A 23791-nucleotide genomic window follows, 5' to 3' on the forward strand; every position below is an offset into this window, starting at 1 on the left:
CACATGCCCTCCCTAATGCCCATCACCCAGTTACCCCATCCCCCCACCTCCCTCCCCTCCAGCAACCCTCAGTTTGTTTCTTATGATTAAGAGTCTCTTGACATCAGGGAAATACAAATAAAAACCACAATGAGATACCACCTCACACCAGTCAGAATGGCTAAAAGTAACAAATCAGGAAACAATAAATGTTGGAGAGGATGCAGAAAAAAGCGAACCCTCTTACACTGTTGGTGGGAATGCAAGCTGGTACAGCCACTCTGGAAAACAGTATGGAGTTTCCTCAAGAAGTTAAAAATAGAGCTACGCTATGACCCAGCAATTGCACTACTAGGTATTTACCCCAAATATACAAATGTAATGATCTGAAGGGGCACATGCACCCCTACCTTCATAGCAGTGATGTCTACAATAGCCAAACTGTGGAAAGAGCCAAGATGTCCATCGACAGAGAGTGGAAAAGAGGTGTAGTATATATACAATGGAATATTACTCATCCATCAGAAAGGATGAATACTTACCATTTACATCGACATGGATGGAACTGGAGGGTATTATGCTAAGCAAAATAAGTGAATCAGGGAAAAACAATTATCATATGGTTTCACTCATATATGGAACATAAGAAACAGGGCAGAAGATCATAGAGGGAGGGAGGGAAGACTGAATGGGAAGTCATCAGAGAGGGAGAAAAACCAGGAAAAACTCTTTTAACTACAGAAAACAAACTAAGGATTGCTGGACGGGAGGTAGGTGATGGGGATGGGGTAGTTGAGTGACGGTCATTAAGGAGGACACGTGATGCGATGAGCCCTGGGTGTAACACAAACCTAAAAAGTTATTGAACACTACATCTGAAGCTAATGATAATACTATAAGTTGGCTAATTGAATTTTAAAACAAAGAAGAGTCGCTTATGGTTTGTCTCCCTCTCTGATTTCATCTTGTTTCATTTTTCCCTCCCTTCCCCAATGATCCTCTGTTTTGTTTCTTAAATTCCACATATGAGTGAGATCATATGATAATTGTCATTCTCTGATTGACTTATTTCACTTGGCTTGGATGGAACTAGAGGGTACTATGGTAAGCGAAATAAGTCAATCTGAGCTCTGTTATCTCTTTAAAAGCAATATATTACCTTTGACTCATTTTCTCCCTATTTATTATCATCAATTTTATCTGTTTAGACTTTTTGTCTGTGATCCAGAGAGGTATCTCCAGTTAGTCTGTTACATCATGAATTGGAATTTAATGTTTCTGATTTACTGAACCTGGATATGCTATTCATTCACAAGTAAACTTTGTTCATAGTACCCTGTTCTGATGATCTACTACTATTCATAGAGTTGGTATTTCTTTATATTGTGTCATTCAGAATCTAAAATGTTCTTATTTTGCTTGCAGTAAATTTATTTCAGAAAGAGATGATTAACACTAAGACAATAGATCTTGCCTCTTACGTTGCAATCCCTGTAATTTCATTTGCTGTCTACCATTCCCCTCTAATTCCACACTTCATTTCTGTACTGAAAAGGAAGGTTCTGTTTAATCAAGGTTTTGGCGTATGGGCAACAATAGAAGCTGTAAAGACTGCTCTGGGCTCCTCAAGAGTTTTAAATGGGGCTTTATACAAATTCTCTAACTCAGCAACTCAATCTAGCACATTATAAGATCAGAGATGAAGCAAGTCATGTCTCATCACCAATTCCCATTGGATGGTCTGGATAAGGGGTCACCAAACTATAGCCTGCAAGACAAATATAGCTCATCTGCTTTTTAAATAAAGTTTTATTGAAACATGCCCATACTTCCTCATTAATATATTGTCTATGGCAGCTTTCAAGTTGCAATAACAGAGAGGAATGGTTACAGCAAAGACAGTAAAGCCAGCAGAGCCTAAACTATTTACTATCTGGCTCTTTATATTAAAAAAATTGCCAACACATAATCTAAATTCCCTACCCCTGGTATAAACAGGAGTGCTAAGAAATCTGACTCACTTTTCTTCTGCACTGTCATCCATAAGTAATATGGTCTTTTCCAGTAAGCAGCCAGAATAGCCTGGGGCATCAAAAATATCTATTTATATCTTATCACCAAGGTATCCTTGTTATGGTTGCCAGATAAAATATGGCTGCCCAGTTAAATTTAAATTTCTGTATATGTCCCATGAAATATTTGTCCATCTGAAATTCCAATTTAACTGAGTATCCTGTATTTTTATTTGTTAAACCTGGCAACTCTTATTTCTGATGTATACCCAGCAGATATATGGAGATCAAATAAAACACTAGGTCCCACTGTATTAAGGGAACTAAAATAGCCCATGCATAACCTATTCATGAGCTAGTATATTTTACTTCAAATAAGAAAAGACCCAATTCCAGTTGGATTAAACAATAATGAAATATATTATTTTACAACATGGAGTCCACAGTCAGAGACTCCAAATTTCTATGATTTCTGTTGATCTCCCTCCTCTTTGTGCTGGATCAATCCTCAAAGTGTTGCAAGATTGCTGCAGAAATTTCATGTGTTACATACAACCAGAACTACAACTTCCAGAGTCAGCAATAAAGCCATATAATTTTTGGATGTCTTTTGAAGAAGCAGGCAACCATTTTCCAGAAGCACCATAGTAATATTCCATTGAAGTTTCATTGCCTGGGATTGGCAACGGAAATGAGACATCATGATTATCTTGTGCTAATCATTTGGAGTGGGATATTGAGAAGTCAACCTTGATGACTCTTACAGTTCACCTCTGGCTGCCCAATATCTACACATATTTTTAGATTGCTAATACCTTCATAAACATATTTATATTCTTTGTGAACAAAGTCTAAAATCTCTTCTGTGCCCAGATCCAAGTACAAAATCTCCAGCTACGCACAGTCCTCAGGTGCGGATATGGCTTCTTCCAAACTTGGACTAAGAGATTAGGGATCCAAACCAAAAATAATGAACACAAAAAGGGCAGAAAGGACAGGTTAACAGTAATAAAATTCCCACTTGGATAAAAGGGAGAATAGGAAATTAAACAAAAGAGGTATTAGCCCATACTGTGTATATTCTGTTGGAAAAAAAAGAGGAAATTCTCTGCCCCGGGAAAAGAAGATTGTCTTGATCAGCCAGTCTAACAGCATTGTTCTGTTCTATGTAAATATAGCCCTGTACATTTTTCTCTTTGATCACACCTGAGGTGAATGGTATAAAAACAGACCTTGCAGAATATTCCAATGCTTTAGCAGACCACTTTAAGTGGTTGAGATTTTAGTGGCCAGAATATTTCCAAAGGAGAATACAGTTCTCCTAACAATTTATTAAGCTTCTGGTATTTTTGCTTCCAGGCCATAAAGATCTTCATTTAGATATGACCTTTGATTATAAAAATATTTGGTTTCTAGCTATATATTTCTGTCTCCTTCTCTTCCCTCTTGGTCTCAGGTCAACCTCTGCCTTGAAGGAGTGTGAAACAGTTGCCTTTTCGGTGGGGAGGCATCATGAAGAATCTGATCTTTTACCCAGGATTGGCCTTTTTCCAGGCAGAGTGACTAATAAGAGACACTCTAATGAAACCCAAATATTGTGACCTGCTAAATTTCTGCCTCTCTGTTGCTATTTAGACTAAGGTTAGCTAAGATAGAGTATGTGGCTATACTAACCATCAGTGGACTTGGTTATAAATCAAAGGCACAAATGACCTCTTTTTGGAAAAACCATATTTCTTTTCTTATATATATTTGGTTAGACCACTTCATCCAAATGTTTTCCTTTAGGAATTTACCAACAGCATTAGGAAGAATTAAATCATCTCAAATCTTAAACTTCCCTTGTGGTTTTCCTTACACTAGAACCTGTATGATCCATAGAATTGATCTATGTCCCAACATACAGCAACAGTTTAAAGGACAGTGGGTGAATGCTTAACTGGGATTAGCCACTGCCTGGGTATTTTCACTTACCACCACTACTTTCTCCCCTCAGCAGATATTCCCTTTAGGGTGTGTTCTTTGTAGCACTCCACTTCATTTTACCACTTTCTGTGTTACTTAGGAAGATTTCAACGCCAAGAAACAGAAAATGCTCTATGCTCATTTTGTTATTTTATACCTATCACTTCGACGAAACAAAAATCTGCAATATTAAATCCAAACAGAAATGCACATTTTTTTTGGTGGCAAAACAACTCAAACATGTAGAAAACACTTGCAAAATCTGTCTTTTGAGATTTTGAGGAAAGAAAGCAATATTCAACATCAGAAGTTATAGTTTTCATTATATAGAAAGAATGAAGAGGGACACAGAAGGGACCTTCTTATTCATAAAGGTAATTATTTTCTCTGGTCAACAATGGTCACTACTGTGAGGTACATGAAATGTTCCCCTCAGATTTTATTCTGCCCTTTTATCTATTTCCTATTTTCCTTGATTTCCACAAGCCCCCACATGCTGCCTGTCAATTCAAGACACTGGAAACGTACATACTTAATATGGCGGAGACAGAGCCTCCAGATTTCCAGTGGTAGGACGAATGTCTGAGTCACAGAGGCCTCACAAGTGTGTAGGGTTACATGTGCCCACAGGGAGACACCTCCTGAGCTGGTAATGAGCATCCTTGGATAATAATGCCAATTTGACATTCCAGACATCTAAAGTCACTCTTTATAAAAAGGCAAAACCTTAATGGGCCCATCACACACAGTTTTGTTTCCCTGCTTTCCAGGGCCATTTTTAGACCAGCTTGAGAAGCCTGCCTTGCTTTCCCACAAAGCCTTGTTATGTGAGTAATACACCTTTTCATACCCTCTTGGTGTATGTATGGCATCATCATTCTTGAATTCAAAGTATGGGTGTGGGTCTGTCCTGTTTCTGCAGAATGTTTACATCAGGTATAAATAGCAGAAGATGGGGATCCATGGCAGTCACCCTAGGATCTATTCATCACCCCAGCTTTAATGTTCCCACAATGAGAAAAAATACATAGTCTCTCTACTTGAAGTTTTTTTTAGCCCTTCTGTCGTGGGAGGCATAGAAACCATGCTACCAGGAAATTCTGCCTTGCTGCTATGAAAATATGTTGGATTACTATAGTAATGAGAAAAACAACATTTCTAAGATTTCATATTGTCAGACATCAGTAAGAAAAATCACAAACTTAATTATATGTGTTATTGACAAAGAATATTTTGAAAATGAAAAGTTAATGAGAAATGTTTAAATCTTGAAATAGCATGAAATATACATATAAATGTGTCACAGGTAAAAATAGAATGTGGGCTCAACAAAGCAATAAATATATGGTTACATAGGGTTACTGTTATAAAAACTATATGTGGTGTTACATGTTCCCAGCTGTACCTGCTAATAGAAAAAGTCCAAATGGATTCTACCGTCTCCACCTTGGTCAGCAAGTGAGGCGCTTTTTATATTCTCATCTCCATATAAGGTTTCCAAGATCTTTTCAATTGGTGAAACTTACAGTCTCCGGGACTGTGGAACTGTAGTTTGTCCCCAGGCAATGGGTGACCAGGCAGGAGGAATATATATATATTGGAGAATAGCCAGTAATAAGCCTCTTAACTTTGCTCCCCAGTACTTGTAATAGAAAAACCCAACTTTCCCCCCCCCTCACCTTTCTAGGTAGAATCCCACCTTCCCACTGCCTTTGCCTTATGAATCTTTGATTATTAAAAACATACCTCCATGTGTGTGTGTCTTTCTGACTTGTGTTTGGACATGTCTTTTTTTAATCTTTTTTTTTTTTCATTTCAGTGTTGGCTTAGGAGGTAAAAATAGCCCCAAGCATACCAATAGAAAGTAGAAGAGAGGGGTAAAAACTCAGAAAAAAGCAGAGATTAATATTTTGAGCTATAACTCTGCCTCCAAGAATAAATTTGTTTGTTTTAAGTTAGGTGTTCTTCCTAAATCAATGATAAGATAGACACTCATTAAAAATACATGAACACAGTTTTTTGAATACACCAGCTGTATGGGGAGCTTATTGTATGCAGGGACTATTTTCTTCCTTATAATTACAGTGTCCTTAATGATGCCTGGGACTGAAGGCACTTAATTAATATGGATACAATGGAATTTTATATGGTATACTTAATAGTAAATAGTTTAATAAGAACAGAGGTTCTTATTTATATTAACATACTATTATTTTTTATCCTTTGACTTATAAAATATAGTCATTATACAACTCTTAAAACTGAATTTCTTTTCACAGAAAAAAATTTTTAAATATATTCTTTTGGTAAGGTCTAGGAACTGGAATGGTTTAATTTTTTATCTTTTGATTGGTAATGGTTAACATGGTCTACTGACTTGAGACTCTGTCACCCAACATTCCCCTTTTCTTTGTTGCAAGTTTGTATTAGTTAGCAATTGCTGCATAACAAACCACCTCAAGACTTAGTTATATAAAATCATTTATTATTATGAAATCTCATAAGCCACAAAGCTAAGTGTTAGTTATCTTGATGAGCTTGCTCATATTTCTTCAAGTTAATTTTATTCCATGGGTCTTTCATTCTCCTGCTAAGACCTGAGGGCCAGTCTAGGCATGTCTTTCTTGCAGGATGACAGAGTCTATAAAGAACACAGTTTCTCAACTTCAACACCATTGATAGTTTAGACTGAATAATTTTTTCTTTTGGGGAGTTGTCATGTCTGTTACAGGCTTTTCAGCAGCATCCCTGGCCTCTCCTCACTAGGTCCAGTAGAATTCCCCAAGTTGTGACAACTAATAATGTTTCCAGATATTGCCAAAATTGCCCCCGGTTGAGAACCCCTTCTCTAGAGCATAAGCAGAAATGTGCAAGGCTTCATGAGTCTTCGGCTTGGAGTTGACACATTGTCACTTCTACTCATTCCATTGGCCAAACGAGTCACATGGAGAATGAGTCAAGAGGAGGGGCAGGCCAACCTGCTTATGGCAAAATTATACAAGAAGGGATATGAATACAAGGAGGTAAGAAGAACCAGACTATTAAAACAATAAATTTACTTCAACAGTTATGAGTTCAAGAACCTCACTCTGATATTTCATCCAAAGCTGTAATAACATTTCCATTAATTGCAATCTATTAGAACAAAATTCCAGGACTTGGGACTTGTACTATGACTACTTCCCTTTTGGTCTGATTATTTACAGCAACTTCTAGACATAATAAGTATCACATAGATAAAATAACATTAGCGCCTTTATACTTTGTATATTAGGCATTTCCATTATAACACACAAAAATATCCTCTAAAAATTCTTTATACTGTAATTTTAAGTTCTAGAAATGATACCAGTTATTTCTCACCTTTAAAAAGGCATATTCATATAAAACTGTGAATATTTATAGAGCAACATGGAATAGCCTGCTTGAGGTAAAGCAATATAAATGCAGTGTTACGTTCTATGAATCAGAACTCTATGCATGTGCAATAGACATTAAATAGCACAATTTAAGATCTCATTGTTTTCAATTTAGGGGAAAAAAGGAAAACAGGTTGCAGATGTTGGTAAATATTTTTTTTTTAAGAGAAACAACTATGGTTTAGGGGAAAGAGCACATTGAAACTAATTCTGTCTTTTACATTTAGGTGACCTTGAGCAAAGTCACTTATTCTGTCTGAAGTTCAGTTTATTCAGCCACCAAGTATATTATTAGGCTGGATCACATGAAATTGCTAGTATTCAACTATTTTTTTTTTCACCTTCAAACACAGCAATATCATGCAATTCAATACAACAGAAAGCCACGTCAGCCCCACAATGTTTTAGAGAGGGTCAATAGTAGTTGATTAGTAGTGGATTTTGAATCAAACTAAGACATATACAATGGTAAATAATCAGAGAAATAGAGAAATCCATGATGCTAATATGGAACAATCTCTAAAACAAAGATACAACAGCGTTTTCCAAGAAGTATCTTCTCCTTTTTTAATAGCTTTGATCAAACTCCAAATTATAAATATGAGATCACATAAAAATTAGAGTGCCTGAAAATGTTGGAGGTGGTGAGGAGAGGGAAAGGGAATAAAAGAGAGAAAATTTTCTTTACAAATAGAACAAAGAATAGCACAAGAGAGAATAAAAATGAAATCGGGGTCTGTTATTCTGGAATACTCCTGTGGGGGGAAAAATGAATCTATTGTTTTTTGATTCTCTAAAGTAATCAAAACTTACCCTGGAAATGAAACAAAGACTTAAATGTTCCTTCTGAAGCTGAATAAAAGATGAGTCATGCTTCAAGGCAAGTTTCCTAAAAAGAGAATTTTAAAAGAATGAGGTGACAGAGAGATAGTATGAGCACAAAATTTTATTAAATTCCTTCTTAATTATAGGAAAAAATGGCTCAGATGTGAGTCACTTTGACCACCGTGCATTGTTATGCTCATCTTAAGAAGAATAGAAAATAAACAATGTCTTTCTTTAAAAAACAATAAAAAGTAAGACTATAATACTTAAATTCGTGGTTCCAAAACCCAATTAATCATCAGAATTACTTGGGATGCTTTTTTAAAATAAAGCGCAGAGACCCTACTCCCAGTTGACAAAATCAGACTCTCTAGCCTTGAGGTTCAAGAATTTGATTTTTTCAGAAGCTTTACAATTTAATCACTTAAGTTTGAAAAAGAAAAAAAAAACCTGATAAAACTTACATTCTATTGTTAGTTTCATTTATCTAAACTGATCTTATTTCCACACACCAGAGGTCAAGTCTTTTTTTAGATTCTTACATGTATCCTTGCTTTGGTGTTCAACAAGTCAACCTTTGTGTCCCCTGTGCTCTGAGCCTCTGTCTAACATTAGTTTAATACGATTAATCTGCTCAGGCTGCCATAACAAAATACAACAGAGTGGATGGCTTAAATAACAGAAATTTATTTCCTCACAGGTCTGGAAGCTGGACGTCTGAGATCAGGGTGGCAGCGTAGCAGGTTCCTGGTTAAAGCTCTCTTCCTGACTGGTAGACGGCTTCTCGCTATGTCTTCACGGACCTTTTCTCTGTGCCAGTGGAGAAAGAGAGAGACAGCAAGCCTCTTTGGTGTCTCTTCTTGTAAGAACACTAATCCTATAGGATTGGAGTCTCACCTTCATGATCTCATTAAACCTTCATTACTTCCTTAGAGGCCCTATCTCTGAATAAGCCACACTGGGTTTAAGACTTCAACATGTGAATTTTGGGGGTCGAGGGGCACACAAACATTCAAACTATAACAACCAATTACTTCATTCGAAAGAATCAAATTTGTTGATTTTGATAGGTGTTTAAAAGTACCACTTGTGATGGAGAAAAGAAGCTTAAACCAAAATGAACTATTTTTATATCCTTTGTCCAAAATGTACAAGTATCCAGAACATCAAGCACTGCCTAAAACATTAAATAAGTGTTTGTGTATTGAATAATTTTATTCACCTTAAAGCACCAAGGAGAATATTTATGATGTTTCCCCCCGCAAAAACGCTAGCCCCGTTCTCAGGCCTCATATGCTTTAGAACCCTAAACATCCTTCATAGGCAGGAGGTGGGAGTTATTGTGTTCCTTATGGAGGAGTCTGAAGAAAGAGCATGTGGAGATGCATATGCATTTGGAGAAGTCTCCAATTTACAAAGACAAGTTTTTTTTTTACAAGTAAGTTACAAAGACAAGCTATTGAATTTTTTTTTTGGACAAAGAAAAGCTATAGTAAAAAGGTCTGCTGGATTTAAGCCATCCATGCTATCTTCCTGATTAATCCCAGAGCAGACTAGATAAAGAAGATTGAATCTCGGTTGAAGAAAAGGGAAAAAATCCCAACTTTAGTCACAGCAATTTCTAGGACTTTATCTGAAGAAAATAATCAAACATAAGATCAAAGATATAAGTAAAGGATGTTCGTCAAAGAGTAAGCTCCTCCATCATTTATTTTCCTCTCTCAGCTTCTCTCCTAGTGCTGGCACATCTCAGAGTTTGGTTCTTTCCCTTGTCCTCTCATCTGATAGGCTTTAAGAGTAGAAAAATGAAATTGGAAATATCGAAAGCACCAACAAAGAGAGAATAAAGAGATAAATTATTTTATATCCAGACCATGGGACACACTGCAGTCACTGCAAGTGGTAATTACAGGAAATTTTAATGAAATAAAAATATTCCCTATATGATATGAAGTAAAAACAGCAAAAACATTACTTCATAGTGTGGTCATTTTACCTAAATATAAATAGTTAAGTAAATAAATGACATTCAAACAAGTAGATTAAATATATATACATAGAGAAAAAGATCAGGATGAAATATAATTTAATAATTGACTGGTTATTATTTCTGGATGGTGAACTTAGGAGTCATTTGTCTTTTTCTCTTTTTAGTTTTTTTCCAATTCTTTGGTAATAAAATTTTGTTACATTTATAATCAGGACAAAATTTTTATAAGGAACAAAAATAAAACAGAACATAAATGAGTCATAGTGTTACTCCTTCCAACACTTGGGCAGATAGGATGAATTTTATACCTACCTCGGTCTATTGACCTTCCTATGGTAAATTAACACTTAACTTTCATAAATCTGAATTTCCTACATTCTAAATTCTTCATCTTTCTTGGTGATTTCTTCCTCTTGAAGCAAAAGAACTGGCCTGAAGTGTTAAGAATATAAAAATAACAGCTTTCCATCTCCTGTTTCTGTAAGTCAGCTTTGAACACCTTTAGTCTGAGGTACCTGCAGGAGAGATCAGTGGCTCCATTAAAGAATCAATATTCTTCAAGACAGATGTTAGGGCTAGAGATGCAGCAGTAGGAACCGTTGACTGGAGGCAGTAGTTGAGAACAAGAAGCAAGTAGGATCAACCAAAGAAAACCCACCAGACAAGAGGACAGGACAAAGGACCCTGAGGACTGCCAACACTCAGAGGGGTTGAAAAAGGAAAAGAAAATGATAAAATAAAATAAAAAGATTGCAAAATTGACACAGAAGAGGCAAAAAAAAAAAAAGGCACAGTGGTGACTGAAGAGGAGAAAAGGCTTTGCTGAGGAGGGATATGGGAGCAGATGAAGCAGGTGGAGAGAGAAGGGCATTTAAGTGTAGGTAAGTGATACTAGCAAGAATAAAGAGATGGAAGTCTTTTCGGACACAGAGACTTTGAAAATGGAAAGATAATTTGGAAATCAAATTGTGAAAGATGTTGAATTCTAGGTTAAAAAGACAAAACTTCATTCTCCAGGCCGGAAGAGCTGGAGTGTTTAATTAGTGAGTCTTGAAAGCATGGAGTTGATGAGAGAGAGAGAACAAAAAGTATCCTAAATCCCACAGCTTCCTTTTATGCATTAAGAATAAAGCTTAGGAGTCTAAGGATGTAATGACTATAAGTTCTAGTCTACGGAGGAGATGTTGAGACATGCCCTTGGTGTGACGGGCTCTTGAGAAAGATTTTGAGAGGATGCATTCATGTGAAGATTATTGCCTGGGTCCCTGCATAAGGGGAAGAAGAAGCATGTGGGGACACTGACAGAGACTCCAAATTATCTTACAGAGAATCCAAGAACACCTTGACAACTCCTTCCCTTCCTGCCTCTTCCAATATGGTGTAAGAAGATGGTACCTAGGGGCTTCTGCCGAGGCAATGCATCCTGGCCCATTGCCTATGTGTAGGTATTGGAATGAAACCCCCATGATACCCAAGTGGGGTGCAGAGGCTTGAAGGGACTGGTGAGTGCCATGAAGCCAGGGAGTGGGGACATCAACTAGAAGGCTGATGCAGGGACCACAACTTTCAGCAATGGATGTCAGCACAGTGTCTGGAATGACAAGAGGATGGGGCCACATCTCCAGCACACCGCAGTAGAAGATGCCCAAGGACGGGGAGGAATGGAGCCATTCTGTAACCCTGAGTTTGGTGCAGTCCCAAAGGACAGAAGGAGGACAAAAGGCCTCCTTCCACACCACCCTAAAGAGAGGTGAGCTTCCACCAAAACCCAGCTGCACTCTTGGAAAGAAGGGAAAGACGAAACCCTGGAGGAAAAAATAGTCTTCAAAAGGCGTTTAAATTAACCAAATATTTACCATGAGGAGACACTTCTAAATGAGATGGATTTCTTTTTAAATCACAAAGATGAAAGTTTCCTGCTTTTGGAAGGAGAGAAGGCTTATGAACAAGGTGAGATCGGCTGTAGAAAACACGGACAGTGGCAATTTCAGTAGTCTGATGTGAAATGATCGTGACACGGACCAGACAAAAGTCAAAGGGAAGTAAGTATTTTTATAGAAAAAAAGAAGAGTTTTGAAGACCAAGAAAGTGATACTTGGAATGAGGGAGTCTATTTAGAAGAATTATATTTTTCTACTAAATATTGTACATAGTCTCAAACTGCTCAGTGTCTTTTAGACATGTGACCTTTTGAAAGTTCCTTACAGATTTCTTGGAAGGATGAAATTACTTTATATAAAGCATTTGGAGGGATGCCTGGGTGGCTCAGTCATTAAGCCTCTGCCTCTGGCTCAGGTCATGGTCCCAGGGTCCTGGGATTGGGCTCCACGTCGGGCTCCCTGCTCGGCGGGAAGCCTGCCTCTCCCTCTCCCACTCCCCCTGCTTGTGTTCCCTCTCTCACTGTGCCTCTCTCTCTGTCAAATAAATAAATAAAATCTTTAAAAAAAAAGCATTTGGAATAATAACTATAATATAGTAAGCACTCAACAAAAGTAAGCTTCCATTAATATTATAATTATATCTTGATTACTTTTTGATATGAATGCAATTTAGTCAAAATGTTGGGCTCTGAGGAAGTAAAACTGAAGCTACAGAGGTGTGTAGCCTGATGTCAGGCATTTAACTTCTCTGTTTCCCATTTCCACGATGCACAGAAAAGAGTACAGTAAATTCCATCACCAAGGAGCTGGAATACCCATTAATCTCCCCAGAGGAATAGTCTGAGTGATGAGGCCATTAAATAAAACCAAGGAATCTTCATGCTTAAACCATTATGTATAGGAAACATTCTAACTGCTTCCATTTGCATGTAACTGGGAACAAAATAGAAAGCTCTTCACGAGTTGATTTTGCCCACAAAATCCCAGGCCTGGCTGCAAGAGCTTGTGATTTTTGAAACCCTAAATCCACCTCTAGGTCTCCTAAATTGTACCCATGGAAGAGGCCTTAGAAAGCTGATCAACCCGGGAAAAGGCAGCCTCCCCTAAGCCCTCCTCAAAAGAAGCAATAGAAGAAATGAGCAAGCAGGAACAACCCCCTCCTCCACTCACCCCCAACACACACATAGGCTGAAGAAGCCAAAGAAAACAAAAGACGAGACTTTTGGGGGCGCCTGGGTGGCTCAGTCGGTTAAGCGTCTGCCTTCAGCTCAGGTCATGATCCCAAGGTCCTGAGATCAAGCCCCTCATCAGGCTCCCTGCTCAGTGGGGAGTCTGCATCTGCCTCTCCCCCAGCTCATGCTCTCTTTTGCTCTCTCTCGCTCTCAAATAAATAAATAAAATAAAATAAAAAACACCACAAAAACAAAAGATGAGACTTTTTTAAAGAGAAGAACCGGAAGTTGTCGGAGTAGCTGCATGATGCTGTTTGGTACCCATCCAGATCTCCTTTGCCAGACACAGCTGCTGTGCTGTTGGTTGTTAATGGCTGACACAGCTGCACCCTCCCCCAGCAACTAGTTTGCCAGCCAGAGCCAACGGACTCCGAGATGTCTGGGTGATTGCACAAAACCCTGCAACTGAGTGGTGGTCAGCAGCTAAGGACTCACTGATACATGTATAAAAGCCTAACCCCCTTGCTCAAGGCGGGAGAGCTCTGTGGTGCCATTTATACTCCAGAACTCAGCTGGGGATGAACATGAGGCAAGAGTTCAGGGTAGAGTTCATACATCATACAGTGAGGATCCTATGGTTCTTTCAGGACTACACTTCTAATTCCAATTCAGAAAAGGGGACAAAGGGAAACCCACAGGGTTACCTTTTAATAACAAATATCAAACCCTTCAGGGCAGCATAGCAAGGACTTGATGGATGTGTCGGAGGCTGGTAACTCATCTTTTAGATTGTAGGTCACCAGACCATGAAAGGGTTTACGGGGAGCACTTCATTGGAATGATGGTAAATAGATTCTATGTATGGGAAGATGCGTATCAGTGTTAGGGAACAAAACTGGTGTACACTGGAGGATTTTGCTGCTGCTTCTGCAATCCACTCTTCCATAGTCCCTTATCTGCAGAAGTCTGATTTTTTTTGAAGTGGCAAGAATGCTGTCTATAGCTACACTCTTTGCTTCAGAGAAGCGAGGGGTCACTACATGACCTAGTTCTGAACAATGAGATAGAAGCAGAGGTTATAGGACAAACAAAGCTTCCAGAAATACTTTTAAACTAGGGAAGGCATAGCTGGTATAAGCCTTTACCCCATTTCCTTCTTGCTGCTGGAGGTAGAATAGCCATCTTATACCAGCAAGTGACAATTATTAGATGAAAGCCATATGTTAAGAATGTCAGAATTGTGGAGTCACAGTATCAATCCTTACCTATTTGCATCACTCTGTGCCAGATTTCTTATACATCAAATACAATCTTTTTTTTAAAGATTTTTTTTATTTGTCAGAGAGAGAGAGAGAGCACAAGCAGGGGGAGCAGTAGAGGGAGAGGGAGAAGCAGGCTCCCCGCTGAGCAAGGAGCCCAATGCAGGACTCGATCCCAGGACCCTGGGATCATGACCCGAGCCGAAGGCAGCTGCCCGACCGACTGAGCTACCCAGGCGTCCCCAAATACAATCTTAATTCATAACTTATGTGAAAAGAAAAATGATCAAAGGAAACAATAAATCAATTTACCAAAAAATTCCAACGCAAATGTGTAACAAATTTCCATTGCAAATTTCCAATCATCAATACAATTTTTTAAAGTTTTATTCTTGAAGAAGAGATTGGCAAAGATTAACATGGAAAAGTATATAGTAGCAGAAAAACGATGGCAAAGCAGCTACTCATGCACTGTTAGAAAGATACACTGATACAACATTTCAGAGGGAAGAGTTAGTAAAATATCTATATGTAAAATGTGCTCACCAGATTTCTGGTGCAAGAAGTCTAAGTAAATGCATTTATGTTTTCATATGTTTTATGAAAAGCTTCATAAAATAATTATAAATATCACTATTCACAAACAAACTGCATAGGTAGAAAACTCAAAAGAATGTACAGATAAACTACTAGAATTCATAAATGAGTTATAGAGTCCCTATTGATAAAAGCCAAAAACTGAAAAAATGTACATTAACAATAGAGAGTTAAATTATGACATTTCATGCCATGTGATAATATAACAAAGAGATTAATCACAAATGTTGCAGCATGATTGACTCTCACAAACATAATGTCGAGCAAAAAGAGCCAGACTCAGAGCACATACAGCATGATTATGTTAAAATTAAATTAAAATTAAAATTAATTCAAAAGCAAACAAAATTAATCTGTGGTGTGTGAAGTTAGGATAGTGGAGAGCGCCTTCTCAGGAGATACCAAAATTGGCGGGTTTTGCAGTGCTGCTAATGTTTTTTTTTCCTTTACAGTTTTTCTTTTTTTCTTAACTTAAATTCAATTAGCCAACATCATTAGTTTTTGGTGTAGTTTTCCATGATTCATTAGTGGCTTATAATACCCAGTGCTTGGAAATCAAATTCATTAGTTGCTTGTAACACCCAGTGCTTATCACATCACATCCTTTTTCTAAAAAATTTCATTTTATTTTATTATGTTGTTAGTCACCACACAATACATCATTATTTTAATGTAGGGATTCATGATTCAGTGTTTTCATATATCACGTGGCCTCCTTAATGCCCATCACCCGGTTACCCCATCCCCCCACCCCCTCCCTTTCCACAACCCTCATTTTGTTTCCCGCGGTCCAGAGTCTTTCATGGTTTGTCTCCCTCTCTGATTTCTTCGCATTCAGCTTTCCCTCCCTTCCCCTATGGCCCTCTGTGCTCTTATATTCCCTATTGATCTAGGTACCAGTTACATGGGTGTTTTCACTTAGGAAAATGCATTGATTTGAAAGGTCTACATACATTTCTGCAACTATATTATGTTTCCTTCAAATGTTTACTTGAAAAAACACGACAGGAAAGACATATTCAAAAGGCTTAATATAAATTCACCACACAATGGAAGCTGAGAGAATCCACAAATTTCTGAAGAAGGAAATCAGCTGGAGTCCCAGCCACAGGAAGCCGCCACATGGAGACACGCCCACTGACAGCCTCCAACAGAGCTCCCAGGGGACGGTCAGCATCAGCTGCCACCTTACGGATGAATTACTTCGAACGTCCAGCCTAGCTGATCAGATAATGACAAAACCTAGCTAAAATCTGGCTGCAACTGCATTAGAACCCCCGAGTGAGACCTGCCTAAGGTCTTCCCAAAAATCCTAATTTACCGGGCGCCTGGGTGGTGCAGTTGGTCAAGTGTCCGACTCTTGGTTTCAGCTCAGGTCCTGACCTCAGGGTCGTGAGATCCAACCCCATGTAGGGCACCGTGCTCAGCGTGGAGTCTGCTTAAGACTGTCTCTCCCTCTCCCTCTGCCCCAACCCCACCCCACTCTCTCTCAAATAAATACATCTTTTAAAAAATCCTAATTTAGAAAACCATGAACAAAATTAGAAGGTTGTTTTAAGGAACTAGATTTTGGGGAAATCTGTTGCATGAATAGAGTAACTGAAGGGGAAAAAAAGAGCATTTAAGTTCTGATTAATAGGGCTCCCATAAAGAGAAAAAAAAGAAAGCGGTGAAATTGTTTTTAAGATAAGGACAATAAGAAGGAAATCTTACCATTTGTGACAACATGGATGGGCCTTGAAGGCATAATGCTAAGTGAAATAAGTCAGACATAGAAAGACAAATACTGTATAATCTCACTTATATGTGGACTCTAACAATAAAAACAAAACAAAACAGAAATAAGCTCATAGATACAAATAACAGATTGGTGGTTGCTAGAGGTGGAGGATGAGGGGTAAGTGAAATGAGTTAAGGTGTAAAAAGGTACAAACTTCCAGTTATTAAATAACTAATTCATGGGGATGTAAGTTATAGCATGGCGACTATAGTTAACAATACTGAATTGTATATTTGAATGTTGCTAAGAGAGTAAATCCTGAAAGTTCTCACCACAAGAAAAAAAAATTGTGATTATGTGTAGTGATGAATGGTAACTAGAGTTATTGTGATCATTTCACAATATATACAAATAGAAAATCATTGTTTTATGCCTGAAACTAATATATCATTTGTCATTTATTATATATCAGATTTTTAAAATGAAAAAAATTACAGTATTACAATAAAATTACCCAGTGCTCAAGGAATACAATAGTTATTAAATTGAAAGGGACCACTGAATACTAAGTAAGTTAAGTGAAAACAAATGCTTTCTTGGATATATAGGTGGGAAATTTCAGAACATCAATATTTCTGCCCCTGGATCAATCATCTAGGCCAGGGACCAGAGAGCAGAGAACATTCTGGCAGTCACTCCCATCCTCCTGTTCTGAGAAGCAACTGGTTAATTTCAAAAATATTCTACACGCTTATATATCAGAGACTATACATTGGTTAAAAATGACAATTTAGCCCTATATTTCTTGTCTGGGAAAAATGGCTACAAAATATTAAGAGAAAAAAAAGATTATAGAAGACCCTGTGAAAAAGTGGTTAGAGAGTTTGCAGAATAGAAACCAACATTTTTTAGAGAAGGTGATAAAATAAGGAGCAAATAGGCTTAGTGGTAAAAGAAAACAGTAGTGATTAGGGGTGCAACAGTTTTCTAGATTAGAACTGACAATGGAGTATAGTGACAAGAGAGTTGGATCAAGAGGCAGGAGACCTTGAATGTAATATGTGAGTTTTCCATTAGTTATTTGTGTGTAAGCAAGTCAGAAAAACCCCTCGGACACTGGAGTCCCTTGTTTGTAAAACAACAGAGTTGCACTAATGAGTCCCCAGGAATGAGATTCTGAAATCCTGTAGCTGAAAGAAGTCACAGGGGTTCCCCCAACATTGGCAGTATCAAGGAGTTCTTGGAGGAATAGTTTTCTCTAATCGACCAAGAAATTTGCATCGACCAGCTACAGTATCCTGAAACACTACTACTACCGTAACTACCCAGATGAGGTAGGGTTGAAAACTGACATAGTTACTTGTGTAAATCAAGCCACTCCCCTATAACTGGTTGTTAGAAACAAACATAAATTGGCTTAATTCTTTACTCTTTTCAGCCATACATTGAGAATTCTAGATTTACCTTTTATAACGCACAAATGCAAATTACTTTCATAACATTATACTACCTTGTGTCGGGGATGAAATTGATAATGCAAAAAGTTTCTTATTCTCTCATTTATGCTCTTGAGTCTTTCTCTCTATAAGAAGTTCCTGGTACACACCATAATTTAAGTGAAATGAAGGAAAGTAGAACAGAAATTAAAGGTTAAGAAAGCAGTTAAAGATCAGGTATTGTGAGTTAAAATACTGTACACCATTTAAAGTTTGTGTACTGTATCAAAGTATGGAGGTCAATACCTCCAAATCTTACTTTCTTCATCAATTACTGCAGAAGCTCTCCTAGCCATCCACAATTTAATTAATTTGTTTTATTAGCTAACACTTTCCATTCCATACATAAAACTTAAATATAAATGCATACAGCACATAAAATGCTCTCCAATCCTAAAATGTCCATTTGTATGCTTGAATGCTTCCTATTACAAGTTGAATTGTATGCCTATTAAGAGCTTATCATATTCAGTCCCAAACCTTTTTATGTCTGTTATATTTGTATTAGGATTACATTATTCAAGGGAATCGTATATATGCACATGAGTACAAAAATAAGGGGAGAAATCTAGAAGGATCCTGTGCTGAGATTGATTATGCTCCATTTCTGAGAAATCCTAACTTTATATTAGGTAATGAATTATGGGGTTGATTTATTCAAGAAAGATGGCACAGACCTGTAACCACTGACTCCATACTCAAAGAAAATGCCTATTGAAATACAGGTAAATAAAGTTACCTTTCTATGCTTCAGGTCAAAGCCAAAGGTTTTATTTTTGTGTGTTTATCAGTCAGATGTCTAGGTTATGCTGGAGTGACAATCTTCAAATTCCTGTCATTCAAACAACAAAGGTTTATTGCACACACTATATATCTATTACAATATACCTAGAGGAAGGAGACTTTAAGTATTTATGGATATTGCTAATTAACACCTGGGTTGAGTCTATGAGTTTAGCCAACTGTTAAATTAGAAGGAACACAGTGCACAAAGGATTACTCTCGCTTCTAACACCACCTTCAAATTTGGTAAGGGTGAAAGGGAGTCCCAAACCACTCAGGTAAAATAATTCACTAGAAGGATTCACAGAACTTACTAAAAGCTGCTATATTCATAGTTAACGATTTACGACAGGGAAAGGGTATGGGCCAAAATAAGCCAAGGGAAGAAAGCATAGGAAGGAGAGAAAAGTACCATGTGTGGAGTTTCTGTTGTCCTCTCCGCATGAAATCGTGAACGTGTTACTTCCCCAGCTTTGAAGTATGACAGTATGCACAGAGTATTGCCACCCAGGGAAGTCCACCAAAGCCTTTGGTGTTCAGAGTTTTTATTGGGACTCTATGACATACTGCCTATATGGCTGTCCATTAGTCTCCAGCACCTACCAGAGGTTCAGGCTAACATCTTTAGTTTTCAGTTTCTTCCCAAGGCAAACAAAGACACTCCTCCTGGGAAGCACACCCCAGGGGACTAGAAATCACCTCCCAGTAGCCAAAGGCCAAGGCCAGAACTCTCTTGAGTTAATTCTTCACTGCACAAAACTGTATTATTATTTCACATTTGACAGACTTTTGGGTTAATGAGCCAAATATATGACCCAATTTCCTTGGAGAAGAGGACTCCTGCTAAAATCAATTTATCCTGATTAACCTTTTAGTGTCAGGTGCATGCTAATGATCTCAAATATACATTGTCCACGCAAAATGAATGCAAAACACGCTTCCCTACCCCAAATGGGGTGGGTTGTTTAGAAAAGGAGAGTAATTTCTGCACAGTGAAGATAGTTTCTAATCTGGTAGCTGTCTTTTCTTTCCTAGATGCTATCTAATCTGGTAGTTGTCTTTTCACACTAAAAGCCATGATCATTTTTGTTACAATTCATACGTCTTGACTTCAATTCAGAACGCACATTGTGGGAAAAGTAAAGCCACTCCTGAGTAAGAGGCATTTCAAAAATAATGCATCAAAAGAAAAGAAACCTTTTAAATTGAGCATTGCATGAATCTGTGAAGCAAATTGGGGACCATAAAGAATTATGGTTAATGACAACTCAGCATTCAACATGTGAGCAATTGCAGACAGAAAAACTGAGACCTATTTGCAATTCAAATAAAAGCCTTGATAAAGGCATAGCCAGATTGTCCACATGCCAATGAATATATAGCTGTCATTTCCAGGAGTTATGATTGGGTTATTTGGAGAAAGCTTTATAAACCATGTGTGACATGTGCATGGATTTTGAAAGAGATTTATAATTAGACATGCAGTAAGGAAAGGACAAGATACTCCACACTAGAGGAGCATTATGGTCCAAGATAAACAGGTACGCTGTGTCCAAGTACCTGTAAGAAATCTAAGAGATCTATTTGGGTAAAAGGGAGAATCTTGCCTGTGGATGGGGAGGGAACTTAGAGTTAGGGTCGGAGAGAATTACACAGAAACCCAATTGTGGAAGGTTAGCATAAAGTCGGGATCTTATCTATAAACTAGGGGAAACCCTGAAGTTTGGGCAGATTAAGTGATGTGTGCAAAGAATCATTTTCTAAATATTCTTAAGATCGTAGCTTAAGGGATAGGTTGCAGTAGAGACAGACTGCAAGCCAGGATCTCACATGCCTTTCTTGTGAAAATGTTAATTTCCACTCCTCATTTGTGTCTTGCATAGATACATGTAGCATAATTGGAATGTCAAAAACATAAAAGTCTGGAGTTCAGAAATGGGAATTTATTTTCCCTAACCAAACTATTTCCATCATAAGTCTCCATTACACTGTTGAAGGAATATTTCACCTCACTCAGGTTGTATTAAGTCCTTTCATTTGTTAACTCTCAAAATCAGGATTCTCCAACTCCCTTCCTCTCCACAGGGCTGGCTTCCTGTTGCCAGATAGCCTGATTAATTCATCTGCCAGGGCTGGGACAAGTGATTGGTGTTTTACACTGCACAGTGTCGGCTCTGGTCCTTAACAGATGTTGTCTCTGTCAGCATCAATCCTTGTTGCCGTCTACTGCTGCTGGCCTAGCCTCTTTATGGTGTGGGGTCCGTACACCACATTCATAGCTGCCATCACCTCGCCATTATCATGATGCATCTTCTAGCCTGCTAAACTTTCTTGGAAACTTGTATGGTCTCCTTAGGGCAATTGAAAAATTCTGTATATTTTCCCATGCCTCTCTGAGATTAAGGTGGCCCACTTTAGGAAGTGGAGCAGTGGGGACGTCTTAGCAACATCCTCTGCCAGACACTCCCTGAGGTAAGCAGAGTCTCAGCCTCGATTGTCCATCCTGACCTACCAAACTGGTGTGCAAATTTCTGTGTAATGTATATGACCTCTATCGGAACTGCCCTGGGTTTTTCTTAAAATGTAGATGTGACTTAACACGTTGCATTGTCTTTTCATTTCCACTTGTCTCACTTTAGCATCTGCAAGAAAATATTAATGAAGAGTACACCAAAGAGGACAAATGTCAGATTGAAGACAGGACTGGGGTAAGATTTTATACATACTTCTGTGTCAAAAAACAAAAACAACACAACCTGTAGGATTTTTTACCTGTAGGAACTTAACATTGAAAATTTTAATTCAACACAATTAGTGAAATATTTATTGAGCACTCACTTGTTGGAAGGCATTATGAGATATCCCTTAGGGAATACAAGTAAGAGTGAGACATGACAGACTTAATATCCAGCAAGACAAGATGAGTAGATAAGTACACACTGATAACTATGGTACAAGATGGCATGTGAACCATTTCTCAAGAGTCTGTAAATAGAGAGAATGTTTCAAGCCTTTTAGAGATTAGAAAAGGCTTTATGAAGGAGCTAACATTTGTTTGGTCCATTTATAGGTAGGATTTTGAGAGGGAATGGAGGTAGGGTATGTCATACATAGGGAGCTTCCTGGAAAGAGCAGCCATAAAAGCACAGGAATTGAGAAGGACAATGGCCCAGGATGAGTGCTGGGTTTCCTAAATGGGACTTAGATGTAGGTTTTTGAAGTAGCTGGTATTGAGACTAAAGAATAAGATTTTATAAGACACAAGAGCAAAGACAGGAACTTATCACCAGGGATAGTGGTAGGAAATACACTGTTCCATTATTGAAGTAAGAGAAAGATAGGGCTAAGAAGGAGGCTTGTTAAAAACTCATGCCATTGGGGCACCTGGGTGGCTCAGTCGGTTAAGCAACTGCCTTCAGCTCAGGTCATGATCTTGGGGTCCTGGGATTGAACCCTGGGTTGGGCTCTCTGCTCAGTGGAGAGCCTGCTCCTCCCCCTCTCTCTGCCCCCCTTCCCCCCACCCCCATTCTCTCTCCCTCTTTATCTCTCTCTCTCACTTGTGGTCTCTCTATCTCAAGTAAATAAATAAAAATATTTTTTTAAAAAAACTCATGCCATTTAAGCAGTGTGGCTCAAGGTTTTACTTGGTGGTTAACCACTGGGAGGTCTAACCTGGTCTTAAAAATATAAAATGTTCTGGTTTCCCTGAGATAGTGGCTTATTCTCATTGGCCCAAATTTCCCTCAGATCTTTGAGGATACAGAACTGTTTTCAAATGGTTAATAAGTTTTGGAGGAAATGAAGTAGAAACAAAAGTCTACCAGTGTGCTGAGTCCAGTCTCTCTCATGAAGTCCCAACTGAGTTTCCTACAGGGTGTTCATCTAGGGCCATAGACAGGAACAACCTGAGGGAAAGATAGGAAACCTTTGGACAAACTCAGAGAACAGCATGTGGTTTTGTGTGTCTGCAAATTAGGGAAATGTAGCTTGAAGTTGAACTAGGGAAAAACATTAAGGCTAAGGGGTTTTAAATTTGATTTGGTTGATAGTGGTAGAAATCGGAGTTTTGTTTATTTTATATTTGTTTGTTTGGGTAGGTAAGCGATATCAGAATCATCCATTTTCAAAAGCTGAAATATTAACTAAAATGTTCAACTTTTATTTGGGCTTTGACACACTGAGTCATAACCTAGGAAACTGTGAAGAATCTTCTAAACATAATATTATTAAGTAATAGAAATATTTATAGAAAAAGAATAACCATAATAATTAACATTCCTAGGGTAATAGTGATAATAATAAACCTTTGAGCACTAGATATATGCCAAATGTTTTATAAAGTCCTTTATATTTGTTATTTCAGTCACTATTCACAAGGAGTCTGTGAATAGGTGTTGTGAGCCCCATTTTCCAGATTGGAAAAATGAAACTCAAAGGCTAAATAATTTGCCTATTTGCCTTTGATGAGACAAAGAAATGGGACTGAATGAGCTCTCAGTAGCCTTCTACCTACTGAAATCTATGAATTCTAACCAAAAAGCAAACGCTTTCCCCTTACAAATCTTTTATGTTTGTTTGACCAGTCCCTCAAATATACTTTATAGTTTCCCAAACTTAAAGATGCTTTTAGAGTTGATAAATTTTGCTATATTAAGTTTGGTATAGTTTATAAGTTATTTATCTTCTAAAAATTA

Source organism: Callorhinus ursinus, unplaced genomic scaffold (assembly GCF_003265705.2).
Source record: "Callorhinus ursinus isolate GAN/ISIS: 27379988/994484 unplaced genomic scaffold, GSC_fseal_2.0 scaffold5, whole genome shotgun sequence".
Classification (NCBI taxonomy): domain Eukaryota; kingdom Metazoa; phylum Chordata; class Mammalia; order Carnivora; family Otariidae; genus Callorhinus; species Callorhinus ursinus.